The sequence below is a fragment of the Cupressus sempervirens genome, chromosome 2, assembly GCF_028749045.1.
Source record: "Cupressus sempervirens isolate cs-2001-9-10 chromosome 2, ASM2874904v1, whole genome shotgun sequence".
Classification (NCBI taxonomy): Eukaryota; Viridiplantae; Streptophyta; class Pinopsida; order Cupressales; family Cupressaceae; genus Cupressus; species Cupressus sempervirens.
Window position 1 is genome coordinate 687138011 of NC_143119.1, and position 18690 is coordinate 687156700.

The following is an 18690-nucleotide window of genomic DNA, read 5'->3' on the forward strand; positions in this document are numbered from 1 at the left end:
CCACAAAAATGACAAGTAGGTTTAGTATTCTTACTTTTGTTGCTCCTTTCTTCTATAGTCTTTGATGATTCTCCTTGTTCAATGCTGGTGTAACCAAGTCCTAAAGTGTCATTACTAGCCCTTGGTGATTTTAGTAGTTCCTCAAAGTACTTGATTACCTCATTGGGTTTGTTGTAGCTTTTTTCTATCTCCTTCTCTCTCTTTGATTCATTCTACAATTGTTCATTCTACATCTTCAAGGTGGAAATCTCAATGTCCAACGTGTTTAGGTCATGATGAGCATTCATCATCTGACTTAAGGTGTCTAGCTACATGTTTGAGATCCTTTCAAACTTAATTGTCTTCTCCTCCAGTTTATTGGTAAGATTTCTCCTATCATCTTCTCTCATGGCCTTGTCTTCAATAGCTCTCTTCTTTTGTTCAGTCACTTCACAAAGCATTATGGCTTGTGATTCTTGTTCAAGCTTGATAATATGATTTCTTTAGCTTGTGCTCTATTTTTATCCATCAATTTTACTATTGCTGCATCAAATTCCTTGGAATCGCCATTGGAAAACACTTGTCTGGTATCAATTTCCATGTAATGTATGTCATTCTCAGCTATGGTTGTCTCCTTTCTTCTTTTTAAGGAACCTCTGCTCTAATACCAATTGTTGGAATGTCCAAAATGGGAAGAGTACTTCTAAGAGTGGGGGGGGGGGGATGAATCAAAAGTACCACACTTTTAACCTTTTTCAATCCTTTAAGCTTATAACTAAAAAGTTAATTGCATGCATGTAAACATATAAATAAACATAAATTAAACACATGCACTAACACATAATACCAGATTTGGTAACCCAGAAACCCTCCAGGAATAAGAAGGTAAAACTGGGGTGGGGATGATACCCAAAAAAATTACTATAGCAATAAATGTTTGACCACTTCTGATGATCTGATTTGTGAAAGGCCTGCCCTATTAAAGGCTTTACACTATGTCAATAATGACCTAGTTAGAGGATTTATGAACACATTAAATGATGTGTCACCCTATTAAAGGATTTACAATAGGCTATTAAACCCACTTAATACAATAGGATTTTTATTCACCTTCTCCAAAGGTTCTTATACCTAGCTGTTAAGTTAACCTATCAATATAGGATTTCCAACTTCTAATACAATGGCAAGAAAGTATTAGAATAATGAACCTAACAGAATGCAATCTGTAATTGCTAGATTTAGGCATTTAATCTGCTCTCTCTGATCTTGATCATCTGAGATCTGATGTCTGATTGTGTCCCTTGTCCCTTGTGCTATTCTGATCAACTGGATATATAATTGCTACTTTATTCCTCTAAGTCTTACTCCCTTCACACTAAACTTTGCTATAATCTTCCCACACATTGTTCTCATCAACATTTATAATGGATTTTTTGACCTCCTTTTAAAGATTGTGAAGAGTTAGGGTTAGGTATGGATCTACGATCCATATTGAATCTTAAGTTCCTGCTCATTCTTTGCACTTTTCTCATTGGTTGCATGCCTTCTCCATTTTTTTGATTGGCTGCATATTGATCATATAGGGAATGTAAAAGATTCATTGTTATCCTTTCTCTCCTTTGAAATCTTTCTATGTCAATAATGACCTGGTTAGAGAATTTACAAACATTTTAAATGAAGTGTCACCCTATTAAAGGATTTACAATAGGCTATTAAACCCACTTAATACAATAGGATTTTTATTCATCTTCTCCAAAGGTTCTTCAACCTAGCTATTAAGATAACCTATCAATATAGGATTTCCAACTTCTAATACAATGGCAAGAAAGTATTAGAACAATGAACCTGATAGAATGCAATTTGAAATTGCTAGATTCAGGCACTTGATTTTCTCTCTCTGATCTTGATCATCTGAGATCTTAGTTGTGTCCCTTTTCCCTTGTGCTATTCTAATCAACTGGATGTATAATTGCTGCTCCATTCCTCTAAGTCTTACTACCTTTGCACTGAACTTTGCTATAATCTTCCCACACATTGTTCTCATCCATATTTATAATGGATTTATTGACCTCCTTTTAAAGATTGTGAAGAGTTAGGGTTAGGTATGGATCTACAATTCATATTGAATCTTAAGTTCCTGCTCATTCTTTGCATTTTTCTCATTGGTTGTATGCCTTCTCCATTTTTCTGATTGGTTGCATGATGATCATATAGAAAATATAAAAGATTCATTGTTATCCTTTTTCTCATTTGAAATCTTTCTATGTCAGCTAGAAAAATGGTTTGCATTTCAGTTTGTGAGGACATAGACTCATATGTTGATTCTTTACTCAACACATACTAGACTACTAGTGCTTGACACATATTCTATTCTAGATTGCTCAGCACCTATTGCACTGTGTCTTGCTTGGCACATATATGATTCTGACTCATTTGGCATATGAAGCATTTTGACTTGCTTGGCATCAATTGTGACTCAACACCTATATATCACTCAACACTTATATACTGCTTGGCACTTAAAGTCACTCGACACCTATTTAAAATCTGACTCAGTACACGCTGTGGTTCGGCATACATAGTGTACTCAGCTTCAATGTGGAAAGTGATTAAGTGTGTTGACACTCAAATGTCAAAACCATCTAAGGACCCATAGTAGGGTTTAACAAATGTGAAACTATGTAGCTTGGCAGAAGAAGAATACCTTAAAAATTGATGAACTAATGCTTGATCTTTATTATTATCCATGCAAATGCTTCAATCTGGCTTTTGAGTCACTTCTTTGCTATGCTCATTCTTTCTCTAAATTTTTAATGATGAAAAATATGTAAACATCCATCCTTATACCCTTCAAAACATCACATTTATTACATGGTGCATGTATAGCTGTAAACTTAGCTTCAATATGATTTACATTTTACTCGATATCCATAGAGATTTGATCCTCACTTGGTAGCTATTGGTATTTCCTTTACTCAGCAATTACTACTGACTTAGTTCCAACTAGTTTTGGTTGACAACTCGACACTTACTAGTATTTTTCTCGGCATCTAAAGGGGACTTTTCACACTCGGCAGTAATGTGAAAACTTGAAGATTTAACCTTGGACTTTCCTCATTATCTTGTATCTTCATTCATGCTAACCTATCCTTTTTCAGTACTAACTTCTCTTGGAACTGATTTATTATAAAGCATTAAATATCAGTCCCACATACCTCCTTCTACTTAGTTTGATGAGGTGTGACCACTTGACCTATTAGATGAAGTGATCCCTCCATTTGATATGTTGCCTCCATCTCTTTTCTTCCATGTTTTGTTCATCTCTCCTCTTGTGTGTTCAACATCTACCTTACCTTTTCCTCTGTTGAACTCAAAATTAGGTACCTCTAACCTTGTTGGGCAATGTTTGCTGATATGACTAGTCTTCAAATAGCTAAAGCATGTAGTTTGACTCAACCATCTATTGTAGTTACCACTGAAGTGTGTTCTTATGCAGTTCTTAGGGATGTGTCTATACTCTTAAAAATAATGATAGCTTTTCCTAGTATTGTAATCCCAATTATAGAAGTGCCCATGACATCTTTCTTTTGCTAACTTGTTTGATGCCCACATGGATTTTGATCTACATTCTGAAGCTTTATGTCCATACTTCTGACAGTTGTAGTAGTAACCTTCAAATCTTGGTACATGCATGGTTCTTGTCTTGTATTCATGTGCATGATGACCTTCCCTATTGCACTTGTCATAGTGACCCATGTTTTTAGGTTTGTCATGCTGATTTGCATTCTTGCTCCTACACACATTAGCAATATGTCCTTACTTACCAAAAAAATGATAGATGGGTTTGGAGTTTTTACCTTTTTCATTTGTTCCTTTAGCAGTCTTGGATGATTCTCCTTCTTCGGTGCTTGTATAGCTTAGTCTTTATGTCTCATTGCTAGATGTAGGGGATTTTAGTAGCTGCTCAAAGCATTTGATGGCTTCATTTGGCTTGTTGAAACTTTCAGCAATCTCTCTCTCTCTCTCTCTCTCTCTCTCTCTCTCTCTCTCTCTCTCTCTCTCCTCCTCAAATCATTTTGTAGTTGTTCATTTTGCAACATTGTTGTTATCTCAATATCTTTGACATTCAACTCATGATGAGTATTCATCATCTGACCTAGAGTATCCAATTGCATGTTGGAGATTTTGGCAAGCTTAGTTGACTTCTCTTCTAGTCTATTTGCTAGGTTTCTCTTATCTTCTTCAATCATGACCTTGTCTTCAATGCTTCTGTTCTTTTTTTTAGTCACTTCACACATAATCATGGCTTGTGATTCTTGCTCAATCTTTAGATTTTTGATCTCTTCTACTTGTGGTCTATTCTTCTCCATTAGATTTGCAATTGTTGCATTATAATCATTTGAGTCTCCATTAGCAAAAAAAACTTGGTGGTGTTAATCTCTTTGTATTGTGTATCATTTTCTGCAATGGATATTTCCTTCTCTTTAAGGATTTCCTTAGTTCTTCCCTAGCTTCTTCTAGTGAATGTAGAATGAGAAGGATTTCAATTCCTTGATTTTCAATAATCTTTTCCAGTTCATAGACCTCCATCTCAAGATCTTTTCTCTAAGCTGTAAGGCTTCTCCTAATGAGAACCAAGCTCTGATACCAATTATTGGAATTACAAATGGGAAACATATACTTCTGAGAGTGGGGGGGTGAATCAAAAGTCCTAATTTTAAATTGTTAAAAATTTTAATTTCAAACAATACACACATTAACACATTGAAATAACATGTTAAGTGAATGCATTCACATAAACACTTGACGCCAAATATGATCACCCAGAAAGCCTCCAAAAGAGAAGGTAAAACTGGGGTGGGGATGAAATGCACAATGATTTACTACTACAACAACAAAGTGTAACTTGTTAAGGTTACAAAGTTTGACCATGAAAAATGATTTTCCCTATGAAAGGCCTACGCTATTAAAGGCTTACAAGAGACTGTTAAGTCCCACCCTGTTAAAGGATTTCACACCTTACTTGAAGTGTACCTGTCTAAAGGATTTTTGAACATTCACTTGGATGTCACCCTATTAAAGGATTTCACAATGACTGTTAAGTGAACCTTAGTCCATAGGATTTCACTCTACTAATACAGTCATTAGAAAGTAAAAGTAGAATGTTTGATCTGATATCTTACAACTTTGTCTTTATGATTTTAGAACTCATTTCTGTCCTACTTGATCCTTTCTAATCTACTATGTAAATGTTGTATCCTTGGTCCTCTATTTTCAAAATTGATTCTGCAATTCTTTCACTTTGTTAAGTCACCTTGAATTCTCTTTAATCAATACACCCCTTTTCTCCCTTTTGATCTTTCCTTACATGCTATTCATTGTCATTAGAATTATGGAGCTTCATTTTTCTTATGAAGAATTTGGTGGCTTAGGGTTATGTATGAATCTACAACTGAGATTCATGCATTTTTCCGCATAATTTTTTCAATTTTTTCATTGGTTGCATGTTGATTCCATAGGGAATCCAAATAGGTTTCTCCTTATCTTCAAAGCCTTGAGATCTATCCATAAGTCAGCATAAAAATGGTTTACATAGTTGTTTATGCCATCACAAACAACTAGGTCCAATTTGTGTTACTTGAGACTTGATAATACTGATCCTCTACACTTGTTGTAATTTTGTCTAACTCAGTACCTGAACTTTCTTAGCATCAACTAATCGTTGAACACTTGAATAATTCAGAATTGTTTATTTTCTTGGCACTTGAGTGACTTCACACATGAGTGACTTGGCACTCATTGCAACTCGACATCTATACATATTATACTCAACATGCATTACTAGCTTGACATGAACTTAGTAAATATCTTAGGTGTGTTGATACTCAATTGTCAAAACCAATATGAGATCAACATTATTTTTTTATTGTTGGTTTGTATAATCATTCCCACTAGTTGACTTAGAAATATTTCCATTACATCACACATGTATGAAAATCCTGTGCATCAATGCATTACAATTTGACTCCTCTTTTTTTCACATTTCCAATCATTTTGGCCTTTGTATCTCAATAGCATTTCCCTTGGTCTTGCACTTTTTTGGACACTTTATTTTCAAACACTAACAAGCATGTGCAGAGTTCTATATTTCCTTAGTTTCTATGACACAAATTGTACATCGCCTGATAAGTAATCTTCTTTTGCACTCCACCCTATAGATGTAGAAGAAATATATAGATTCATACATTAACATGTATGCATTAAAATTTTATAGTAAATTATCTTCTTTTACATTAAGGGATTATAGTAAGCACAACTTGTGAAGTGAGAAACTTAACTTTGTCCAATGGTACAACAATATAAATCACAAAAGATATAGAGTGTTATTAGTAACATATTTAGGAATATACATGATTATAATGGTATGCCATTAATCATAAAATAATTTATCTAGATGTGCTTATGTTAGTATCTCAGAGTTGTGAATAATGTAGACCAACAAGACACTTTCCATTGTAAGCTTATCTAGTGTGTTTGATGAGTTCCCTATCTTGTAGCTTTGTTATATAAAAGACCATATACAATCGATTCTCATAATGTATGCCAGGAGCTGTTGTAAACGTGGGGTTACCGTTATTGTAAAGAAAAATGTGTAAAGCTATATTATTGTTGGATTCTAACTTCAATAATAATTATAATATTTCAACTCCATCATTAATCATCATAAATCATTTCTAAATTAATTAGGAGGTACCCTACTCAATTTGTTGCTAAATAGGGTGTCTACTATAAATAGTAACACTAGCCCTTTTCAACACACTTACTACAAATGATAAGTATATTAAAATGGTGCTAGAACACCCTAAATAACAATGTCTCAATATATGCCAAGGAAGTAGGGATGAAAACTACCAATTGTGATACTAGATATCTCCAAAATAAGGCCCTTTAAACATCATTATTAGCATTTGAGAACTAAGTTATAGGATAAAACATTGAAAAACTAATGCTCACCAAAATTGGTATGTTACAATAAACTCCCAAGCTTCTCTAAGCTCTCAAACTTCATTAGAGCTCTTCTCAACCTTTAAATCTCTGTCATCTATTCCCCAAATAGAATAATCAAATAACATAGCAAGTCCCCTTTATGTGAGGAAGAAATTTCAACTCAATAATAAACTAGATTTAACCCAACCTTGACCTAAAGATCAACTGAAAATCCCATTTAATATAAATAAAATCAAGAAGGACTAAGAAGAATCTGAAAAGAATACCAAGATGCTTGAAGTATGTTTTACTTCCCTAAAATAAATCTTAAATTCTATTTTAAGAACCCAAATATCAAATATATTCCCTGAAGGGTCATATATTTGAAATCCATTTAAAATGAACTAAATGAAAAAGCACTTTCATTTTGATCTTCTCCAAGAAGTATGGAAATCAACCAAAACACAAGGGGAAGAAAAAAGAGCTATAATGATTCAAGTTTACACACAAGATCAGCAAAGGATATCCTAGAAGACCATTTAGACTAAACAAATTGGTTAGCACATGGAAATAAATCTAGAAATTCCATTAGTATGTTTGAGATGATTAAGTAATATTCACAATGTTCTTCTTTACATATCTTCATTGACTATTAAGTGATATTTTGAAATGAAATTCACAATTGAACCTAAAGGGAAAAATTTACCACACATGGTTCTTTTCCTAATATTTTCACCACAATTAGCTCTCCAATTGAGAATGACTACCATTATGCTTCTTTCCATTTTTAGAGTAAATAATTAATTAATTATTAATTATTAATTCTATTTAATTAAGCTTACTTAGGTTAATGCATTTATTTAATATTTAGTAGTTATTAGTTGTAGTGATGAGTTGTTGACAACACGAGAGTTTGTTCCTTTCTAGCATGTTCCACTTTTTTGTGGAAGAGTGCTTAGTTGTCAACCTTATCTTCTACCTCCTTCTAGCTTGTTCTACAAGCTTCCTTAAGGCCTTTATAAGTGGTCTCTTTCTCATTGTAAATTCATCCATTCACATAGCAATTTCATTTTTTTCTATTGTGAAATATTTTCTCTTGCTTTGTTTCCTTCAAGCTCTTGCTCCTTAGGTTTGTCTTCATCAAGCTATTTGCACTGCAGGTGATTTTGGTGACTGCGGAGTTGGATTTCATCAACTCCTACATCCATGGAAATGCTAGTTTTTTTATTTTGAAAGAATGTGGATTTGGGGATTTCCTAAATGCTGAAAAGCAATAAAAAACAATTATGCACTCTACAAATAGTTGTTCCTCCATTCTGTCTACTACTTCTCCATTCTCAGTTACTTGTACAAGTCTTGTTGCCTCTTTCTTTCAAAACATTTATCCAACTTTCCCAAACCAATTCTTTCATTATGAAGTGATAATTATACCTAATTTCAATCCAAACACTTTGGATACAGATTCCATGGTTGTATGAAGTGAATTGTGTGCTAGAAAAGCTAAGAAAGAATGTTTGATGATGTGGAAGACATACTGATAGAAATTGTGCCAAATAGTACATTGAATGAGAAGACTTCAATCTTGGAGAAATTGGTGCAATCATTGAAAAGATCAATAAAAATGATGTGGATACCAAGTCTAAGCTGATGGAAAGAGATAAGAAGAAATTTGAACATAAAGTGTTGGAAATGATTGCAAGAAAGATTGCTATATAGCAAGTGGGTTGTCTACCCAAGTTACCTAGTTAGAAAAAATTGTATAAATAAGTGTAAATTGAACAATCATTTCCTACCAACACCACACAAATTTACATGAATTATGAAGGTTGATAGCTACTATTTGTTGCAGAACACCTCAAAAATTTACATGAATTATGAATTCTGAAACTTGATAGCTACTATTTGTTGTAGGACACCATACAAATTTACATGAATTCATATTAGAAGACCCTTAAATATTACTAATGATGAGATTAGGGAATATTCCTAATTCATCATGGATACCATAGATTTGTTGACACAAGATAGCAATCCTAATTCTAATCCTAATATTCCTTACTATCATATAAGCTCTAGAAAAAAAAAAATTGTTAATATGTAGGCATGATACATAATCTAAGGGTAAAAGCACAAACCTGTGTCACCTTTTATAAAGGAGAAGTGATATCAGAATTTAAAGTCTTCAACTTTAACGAAATAAAAGTGGCATTTGTGCTTAGAATTTGAAGATGATGTAAACTAATGAAATGTGTAAAATTGGATGAAGTTTATGTCTATAATTTTTTTGTTTTAAATTGAGTGAAAATTTTATTTATTTTTGAATTTTTAAAGTGTATTTTTTAATTTTTTAAAAATACTAAAAATATAGAGTTTTTTTCCCGTCAAACAAATATATGCAAATCTTCATATTTTGGTTTGATTTTGGAATATGTTAGAGTTAACATGTATACCTGGTGCACCGAAAAATAAAAATAAAAATTCGGCTAATATTTTTGAAGTTATAACTGGTCAAAGTCAAAGTTATCAAAAATAGACAGTTTTTTTCTCCCGTCAAACATTTTCCATCAAATCTATATATTTTTTTTTTAAAAATTACATATTCTTGAAGAAGACTCTCTCCTCTAGTGCACCATTAAAAAAAACAAAAAAAATTTAACATGATTTACTATTTTTTTCTTATTTTGAATAGACATCTTCCTGAATCTTAAGATACCTACTTGTAATATTTTTAAATTATAACATATTATTCATAATCAAAACTTTAAAAAAAATTATACAATCATAATCGTGACTCCGAGAACTACTAAAGTATATTTTTAGTTTTAAAAAATACTTCAATTTAGTAGGTCAAATTGGCCTTCAAAGTGAGATGTTTACAGAAGTTCTAATTTTTGCTTGTTTGGCTGCCACATAGACAGTTACGGCCGGAACTGTTTCGGCCGTAACCGTTTCGGCCGAAACAGTTACGGTCGAAACCCCTAGTCGGCTTGAGAAACTGCTAGCGGTTAGTGTGACTTTTTGATATAAAAAAATATTGTTTTGTCTTTTTTAAATAATTAAATATATAGGGACAGCGAAAATTGAAAGAAGATTTGCAAAAAATAATTAATTTTGAAGCAATTTTCAACAACTGTTTTGTGGATTTAATCAATATTGCAAAAGATTGAATAATTTGAAGGTGCTTTTTTTCTCTTCTAATTATTTTTATTTTTATGTATTATATATTGAACCATTAGCTGATATTTAGTAAAATCTAATTTTTTAATTTTTTTTTCTATAGGTTGAATTATTCAATGGGTAGTAAAAGGAAAAGATCAAGGAAATATGATAGAAAAAGATATGACAAAATGAAAGGCCATACAAAACATGCTCAAAACCAACCTACTGAAATTCCTGAATATGATGAGATTCATGAAGAAAATGAAAGTAATGAAGAGGAAGAAATTGGCAGTTCTATTGATAGAGACAAATTAGAAAGCATAAAAAATTTGATGGATTTGGATGAAGAACTACTTTTTAACCAAATTCCATCTAAAGATATGATAAATGATAACACTATCAAAAAGCATTGTCAGAACATGTGGGATGAATATTTCAAGGATAAAAGTATATTTGGACAGGCACAATTATTTGTCAAGTTATTTAGGAGAAGAGATATGAGACCTGTCTTAGAGTTGTTGGGTGTTGATAACAGGAAAAGCCATGCTCATAATATTAATAAAACAATAGTTGAAAATTTGCAAAATGCTTAGAACAAAATTGACAACACAACTCGAGGAGGTGATTTGAGTAATGCACGTAGAGCATTGATGACTACTATATCTAGTAGAAAATTGACACATAGAAAATAGGTACGTGCAATTTCTGATGTACTACATATATCTAGAAGAACTGTCCAGAGATACATCAAGAGGAGAAATATGCTAGATGATAACATTGAGAATAACTGGGTGACTATTTGTAGAGTTCCTCAAAAAGACAAGATTTTTGAAGAAGTAAAAAGACAAGTTATTGAATTTTGGACCACACATTCTCGTGTTTCTTCCAACAGGCATGATACTATACAAATTAAAGATCAAGAAACAGGGGCCAAAATTGAACATCCAAAACATTTCATAGATATAACTCAAAGTGAACTTTTTGAAGCATTCAAACAAGAATTTTCAAATGTCAAAATATGTCAAAGAATGTTTGAGAGTTTATGTCTTTCCTTTGTACGCATAAATAAGATGCGAGAAACTTGTTGTTGTAGAAATCATGTTGAATTTCGTCTACACTTGCAATCATTTAAAAAAGTTATGGAAATACTTGATCCTAATTTGGTCATCCCTAGCAGTACAACACAATTTGTGAGGTCCATATTATGTGATAAATTAGAAGATTCAGATGAATTTAAAGTGCGATGCATCAAAAATCAATGTGAAGTTTGTGCAGATTTACACAAATTTTCTCAAATTATGCAAGTTGAGAATATTAATGAATCCACACCAGTTTCATGGATGAGATATGAATATGAGACATACCAAAATAATAGAGGGGATGAATCCAAAAAAATTGTATTGAAGGAGAGTGAATTGCATTATGATGAGTTCATGACCAAGTTCTGTCCATTGATATATCCACATATCCAACATTGTCATGGTGCACGATGGCAAGCTAAATAGTTTCGTGATTCCAAAAATTGTTTTCCACCCGGTTGTATACTTTCAATTGTAGATTTTTCTGAGAATTATACATTTGCACCTCATACGGAGCTCCAAAGCCAATATTATCATTCTGAACAAGTTGCAATATTTGTGCAAGTGACCTATAGACATGCACAATTTGAGGTGGATCAGATAGAAAGATTGGATGAAAATGAACGCATCATCATCAAAGAGGTTCATTTCTATATTAGTGATGATAAAGTTCATGACAGGAGTTATGTGGCTCATTGTTTTGCAATGTTCTCTGAAGATCTCAGAAATCGTGGAATAAATGTTTCAGAGCACTGGATTTGGTCTGATGGATGTGCAGGTTAGTATACACCAAATAATTACACATTTATTTAACTTTATTTTAACTTGTATTTATTTGGACATGTCTATTTCTATTTAATATATGATTGTAGATACTTATCATGTTTCACGTTCATAGGACAATTCAAATCTGCAAAAGCATTTAATTGGTTAGCAATGCAACATGCTAGAACCAATGTTAAGTTTTTATGGAATTTCTTTGAAAGTGGACATGGAAAAGGGGAGCATGATGGAGCAGGAGCATGTATAAAATGTGCACTTATACAACATGAACTTGCAAGTAAATATATGCATTTTTTAAATGTACATGTTTGATACTCTAATAGCATATATTTTTAATTTTATATATACATGCATATTTTATGTACATACAGGGAATAGGATAGAGAGCGCAAATCAAATTGTTGAATGGTGCAAAGTTCATTTTGCTACTTGAGATACTGAATACAATAAGCATTACTTTTGGGAGGTGAAAGGTGAACTAAATTATATTTATTTTTAATGTCTTTTTCAAATCAAGTTGAGTTTTTAATTAAATATTTATTTTGAAATATGACAATTAGTTTATGTATTTGTAATAGATATAGATCGATCTAATCCTTACAATTGTCAAACGATTCTTGGAATTAGAAGTTTACATCAAGTGATGACTACAGGAAACCATAAACCTCCAGTACTTAAAGTAAGAGAGAAAACATGTTTTTGTGATGATTGCATTAAGGACAATGTAGTGAGTGCATGTGAAAATATTGAGAATGGATATGTTTCAGATTGGGATTTGAAGGAGATAGTTAGAAAGCCTCCTTTTGAAGATGTTGACATTGACATTGACATTCATGATCTTGTATATTCAGCTGATTATGAGCGCATTTCTGATTTAGTTGTGGCAGGTTTGTGTGCATATATACATATATATAAATTAATATACATGTATATTTTTTAAAAAATTAATTTATATTTCTCTTTTTATATACATGCAGGAGATATTTTTGCAGTTCAAGCCTTACCAGATAATGCAGAAAATGTGGACTATTATCTTTTAAGATGCACAAAAGAAAAACACAAGTTGCTAGAAGGAACTATAGATGCTGATGAACAGTCATATCCAATTGGATCAGTTGTTATTGAAGGAACAGATTATCAACAAACAAGGGTAATTGGTAGTGGTATTGAATTTATTGAATACAAGCCTGGAGAAAAGGTTTTACACTATAGCAACCATGTTATAGCAACCAAATTACAATTTGAAGCAGTACAAAGAAAAGGACGTCGTGGAAATCAAAAGTGGAAATTGCCTATTGAAGAACATGAAAAACTTCTAGAGATAATAAAAAGTAGAGAGGATCCTAACAATACATTGTTTGTGGAGCTCTAGTTTACCTATGTACTTATTGTGGAGCTCTAGCTGAGTTATGCCTGTATAGCTCTTATACTTTCATATTTAATATTGATAGGATATTTGTTTTATATAAATTTTTGTACATTGGATCATTTATCTTGCATATGCAAAATTAGACATGTATTGTTATTTTTATTTAAATTCGACATGGATATCTCATTTAAGACCAGGTCTCTTAGGACCTCCCCTTAAGACAACCTTTTTAGTATTTGTATGTATTTGTATGTGTACATATAATCTTTATATGTTTTTATATGATACATTATTTATGTTTGTATATAATCGTTATGTTAAGATTACATGTATATGTTATATGAACTATGTTACATATAATTACATGTACATTATATTTTATTAATTAAATGTTGTTAATTATAGTTAATTAAGAATGTATGTCATTAAATATAGTTAATTAAGTTATTAAATAGAGTTAATTATTAAGACATTAAGTATAATTAGATTAAATATAGTTAATTTAAAGGTTAAATATAGTTAATTAAGGTGCATGTCATTAAATAGAGTTAATTAGTAAGATATTAAATATAATTAGATTAAATATAGTTAATAGGATTAAATATAGTTAGTTATAGTTAATTAGGTTAAATATAGTTAATTATAGTTAATTAAGGCATGTCATTAAATATAGTTAATACATGATCTACATTAAATATAATTACACTAAATATAGTTAATTAAGACATGTCATTAAATATATGTTATATTGTTATGTACATTGACCATTAAAATTATATAGTTAATTACACTTAGATTAAGGCATTAAGATGAATAACTATACATATACATGTAAACTTGAATATTGAAAATATGAATAACATATAGAAGCATGTGCATAACACATACATAAGTTACATAAAAGATGAAGACATCAAAAGATCAATAAAATAGACGTCTACATTAAAAGATCAATAACATACATGTGCATATATCTGGAGAATATAATGTACCCATATTAAATGTATAAAAATAGATCATGTAGATCAAATGTCTAGAAATAACATATATAAAACATCAAAATCTCCATATAAGCATGTATCTCGAAATAACATATAAAACATTATTTAGTGTCCATGATATAAACACGTATCTAGAAATAACATATAAAACATCAAAGTGTCCATATAAACCATGTATCTGAAAATAACATATAAGATAGCAAAGTGTCTGGATATAAAATGTATGCATATGGAAATAACATATAAAACATCAAACTGTCCATATAAATATGTATCTAGACATAACATGTGTGTAGTAAAATAAAAGGCCACATATGATCTAATTAGCTGCATCCCCCCTCCTGATCCTAGGCCTTGTCCCCAAAAGGGTCTATCAGCTGCATCTGAACCCTGTGTCAAATGATAACAAGTGAGCCATTTAATTTTGTGTATAGAAAAATTATATCAAGATCTACATGTATATAAATCAAATATATATATATATATAAATTGTAACATACCTGGGACTCACGACGTGTAGGATCTGTCGGCACTGTCTGCAAATCAGCAAAACGTAACATACTATCAGTCAAACCCTATAACACATACACAAACACACACATATACATTAATTTAAACATATAGACATATTATTTACTATAATAAAAATAAATCTAAACATATAGAGATATTTACCGTAGCATTCTGTAATGCTCTACCGATCTGACTGATATCTGAATCATGTAATGAAAAAATAGTATCAGCATCCAAGTCAATAGTGCGGCCCTGATTTGAAAGCATGGAAGTAAATAGACCAGGTTGTATGGTGCCATTGAGATCCTGAGTAGGGGGGCGTGCTGTAGGGTTCTGAGTAGCTGGGGTTGGTGCTGTAGCCTGGGCCTGTGTAGCAGTAGGAGTAGTAGAAGGTGCAAGAATGTCCTTCTGCCTCTGTGAATCCTCTGGGACTGTTGTACGTGACAAAATATGTCTAATCTGAGAGCTCATGTCACGAAGTGGAATCCCTGAGAGTGTAGATAATGCTCAATATGCATCTAAAAGATCAGATGCTAAATATGATGCCAAACGATGCAATGCATCCACCTCTAAGACTGCAAAAATGTCTACAGGAGAAGGTATGTCTGCAACTCCATAATCATCATCAACAGGTGTGCTAGATGATGTAGCTATGGGAGCGGTACCTCAAGACCATAGCATATATCGACTACATCGATCAGAAGAAATCTCGTGTATCTGTGTGGCGATGGTGGCGATGCTCGAAAAAATCTGTGTCCTAATTGTGTCATCAGGAACACTCTCACCCGCAGTAGCCATCTGTGGACCTCTCGGCATAACCAAAAGGTTTGGCCCCACCATTTCCTATTTGTTAATGGGAACAGGAGTGTTCATGGGTCTAAATCTATCAGAAAGTCTCCCCTGACCCTGCCCAACATGCCGTGGATAATCTGTATAGTCAACATCATAGTGTAAATGAAATTCTGCAAACAATTGTTTGCAGAAATATAGGGGGAACTCATCCTTCTGTGGCCATCTATGATGAGTAGCCAACCAATGAGGATACATCAATGGTGCAACGAGTGGATCAGTACACTTTGTCGCAGAGTATCCTCTGACTCTGGGACGATGTGCATAAGATGGAAACATGGTTTTCACCATGCCGGTGGAAACCTCAGTATCAATTTGTGTGTACTTCACAGTGCTAGTGACACTGCGAGATAAAGAAGAATAAAATGTCTCAATGCTCATATCATCAAAAGGGTTGTATGATTCAACTGTCTGAATCATACGAAATAACTCCTCTCGCATCACTATAACCTTCTCCCTATTAGGGAGGGTGGTAGAAGAGGAAAGCGAGCTATCCAAAACCTACATAGCACGAGATAATCTCGCCACTGTATCTCTAAATAACTACTGTCTATCATGGGTGGAGGTCGCTCTACGTGTTGTACCAGACTTAGCACTCTGACCCCCACCACGAACACTGGCATCCCCTGAGGATGCAGGAGCACGATCCGTAGAACCGGATGCCATAGTGTATATATGAAAATAAATATGAGAATATGAATGTGAAGCTACAATCTGAGTGATAAATATCTAGAGATCTGCACATGCAATATATATACAAATATAAACATACAAGTCTATTTAAATTAAAATAATTAAAAGTTAAATTTAATTTGAAACACATGTACATATAAATACACAACATTAAATGTATGGTGCTAAATGAACAATCATGTAACATACATATGTATTTTAAAATAAATTATCTTAGAGACCATATCTAATGTACATTGTAACGTGCTCATGCAAATGTGAAAAATAAATATTCGTACATGTACATGTATATGCAATAAAAATAAAATAAAATTTCTTGATTAAATGATAACTAAGTTCACACATGTACATACATGCAATAAAAAAATATAATTCTTGACTAAAATCTAAATTTTGATGTAAATGCTTTGATGATTATGGCCCAGAGTGTAGATGACAGTTAGGACATAGGGATAGAAAAATTTGTTACTAGATAAGTAAATGAGTTTAGTTAGCAAAAATTAATTTACAGTTTAGAACTCATGACTTAATTTACTAGTTTGAATTAGAGTTAAGAATGTTAATAAGGTAAATGGGATATAGTTTTATTAAGGTTGATAGTAAGGTCAGTCTATTATGTGCTAGTTTAAACATATGAATACCTATTACAACCTATAACAGACGTAATGACCTAGTAGGAGTCCCTAGGTCCCCTTAACATATATATGGATAAAAATACCTAGAAATGTATCATGAGGTCCTATTACGACTCCTATGTCCCCTTAAGACACACATGTATGGATAACGTATTGAAAAACGCAGTTGACATAAGTGATCAAGTAATGTGTTGTTTGGTAATGTAAGACTCATTATTACCTGACAATACCTATTATGTGCTAGTAAACATATGAATACCTATTACAACCTATAACAGACGTAATGACCTAGTAGGAGTCCCTAGGTCCCCTTAACATATATATGGATAAAAATACATAAAAATGTATCATGAGGTCGTTATGTGTCATATGGTAATGTAAGAATCATCATTACCTAATAAGACCTATTATATCCTAATAATACATATTAAGATTTATTAGAACCTATAAAAAATAGTATGATCTATTACGACTCCTATGTCCCCTTAAGACATAGATGTATGGATAACGTATTGAAAAATGCAGTTGACGTAAGTGATCAAGTAATGTGTTGTTTGGTAATGTAAGACTCATCATTACTTGACAATACCTATTATCTGCTAGTAAACATATGAATACCTATTACAACCTATAACAGATGTAATGACCTAGTAGGAGTCCCTAGGTCCCCTTAACATATATATGGATAAAAATACCTAAAAATGTATCATGAGGTTGTTATGTGTCATTTGGTAATGTAAGAATCATCATTACCTAATAAGACCTATTATATCCTAATAATACATATTAAGATTTATTAGAACCTATAAAAAATAGTATGACCTATTACGACTCCTATGTCCCCTTAAGACACAGATGTATGGATAAGGTATTGAAAAACGCAGTTGACATAAGTGATCAAGTAATGTGTTGTTTGGTAATGTAAGACTTATTATTACCTGACAATACCTACTATGTGCTCGTAAACATATGAATGTACCTATTACAACCTATAACAGACGTAATGACCTAGTAGGAGTCCCTAGGTCCCCTTAACATATATATGGATAAAAATACCTAAAAATGTATCATGAGGTCGTTATGTGTCATATGGTAATGTAAGAATCATCATTACCTAATAAGACCTATTATATACTAATAATACATATTAAGATTTATTATCTAACCTATAAAAAATAGTATGACCTATTACGACTCATATGTCCCCTTAAGACACACATGTATGGATAAGGTATTGAAAAATGCAGTTGACATAAGTGATCAAGTAATGTGTTGTTTGGTAATGTAAGACTCATTATTACCTGACAATACCTATTATGTGCTAGTAAACATATGAATACCTATTACAACCTATAATAGACGTAATGACCTAGTAGGAGTCCCTAGGTCCCCTTAACATATATATGGATAAAAATACCTAAAAATGTATCATGAGGTCGTTATGTGTCATATGGTAATGTAAGAATCATCATTACCTAATAAGACCTATTATATCCTAATAATACATATTAAGATTTATTATCTAACCTATAAAAAATAGTATGACCTATTACGACTCCTATGTCCCCTTAAGACACACATGTATGGATAAGGTATTGAAAAATGCAGTTGACATAAGTGATCAAGTAATGTGTTGTTTGGTA